The sequence below is a fragment of the Branchiostoma belcheri genome, unplaced genomic scaffold, assembly GCF_001625305.1.
Source record: "Branchiostoma belcheri isolate BF01 breed outbred unplaced genomic scaffold, Haploidv18h27 scaffold60, whole genome shotgun sequence".
NCBI classification, from domain to species: Eukaryota; Metazoa; Chordata; class Leptocardii; order Amphioxiformes; family Branchiostomatidae; genus Branchiostoma; species Branchiostoma belcheri.
The window spans coordinates 442,287-443,562 of record NW_017804243.1 but is presented as its reverse complement, the minus strand read 5'-3'; the positions used below and the strand labels follow the sequence as shown (position 1 = coordinate 443,562).

Below are 1,276 nucleotides of genomic sequence, written 5' to 3'. Positions count from 1 at the left end.
CATTATAATTAGGCAACGGTTAATACAATGAGGGCGCGTCACAAGCATAAAACATACAAAGAGCTAAATCCATTACTGCTCCCAGGGCGTGTAAAGATACTGTGCTTCAAGTTCGAAGTTCATTTTAATTACACACACACAATCATTGCATCCACATAAAGATCGGACTATCATGGTCGTGTCTAGTAACAAAGAAAGCCCCACCGTCTTACCGTGCCTGTACCTAATTAAGCGCGCCTGGAACAGGCCAAATTCCAGCAACAGTTGCGGTAAGCACCGCGAGTGTTACTACCGCCGGCCAGATAACCAGGATATCTGCTTATAGTACCTCTGCTACCAGACAACTGCCTAAACCTACGGCCTATTCCACAGGATTGTAAAAGTAGGGATGTTTCTAAAATATGCATTTACTTCAATATCAAAACAGCTACGGTAAAAATAAAAACACGTGCATCATCCCGGACATAATGCCACACCACATGCGAAATTACACAGAAATAGCGACGTACGGAAGAATGCGTTTTGGCTGCGAACATCTTCCAAAAAACTTGGCATCTCTTAACCATGGGCAAAAACATCTGGAACCACTTATAAAAACCACCCCGTATCTGCATGAAGTTCCCCCCCCCCACTGCTATTCCAAACAACGCGTTTTTCTGGACCATTCCAATTCGCCTCGTAATTGTAGGGGTGCGTCTGCAATATTACATTGACCGCGAAAGCAGCAACGGCAAAAATACACATTCGTGCATCAACACGGGCATGCCCGCAGACGGCGTATAAAATTGCGTGCCGATTACACAAAGAGAACCCAGTGTTTTGACTGCGAACACGAAAAATCAGTCGATCACAACACTCCGTCCGGAGGTCCTGACCTCCTTCACGGAGTAACAAAAGAGATACACTACTTATACTAATCTAACTCTATTAATACAGTCTCTCATTGGCTGCTGTGTTACAGTGGCGACCTTTTTCAATTTGCAAAGAGTGGGCACTAATCCTAAGTTTTGTAATGCTGTTTCTAAATGATTTGTTTTGAATTGATAAAATATAGTGTTTTAATTTTGCAGTAGGTATTGAGTTTGGTAAGACCTTGAAAATGATAATAAGTTCGTGTGCCGGCATTTACCCCCTGAAATACAGCGTTATTAGCGATTTCTTCAACTTGTTCCCAGACAGCGCGGCACTAAAAATGAATTGCGTGATACATGCTGGAAGTTCTGTGCGAGGCCGCCGGCAACTCCCATTACCACATGTTACCAGGAGGTGCGGTTGA

General features: G+C 43.7%; 1 protein-coding gene across 1 annotated transcript in view; it reads right to left on the bottom strand.

Moving 5' to 3' along the window:
- LOC109482706 overlaps nucleotides 1-1,276 on the bottom strand; it is a 14,407-nt gene that overhangs the window by 11,321 nt on the left and 1,810 nt on the right. The window lies entirely within an intron of this gene.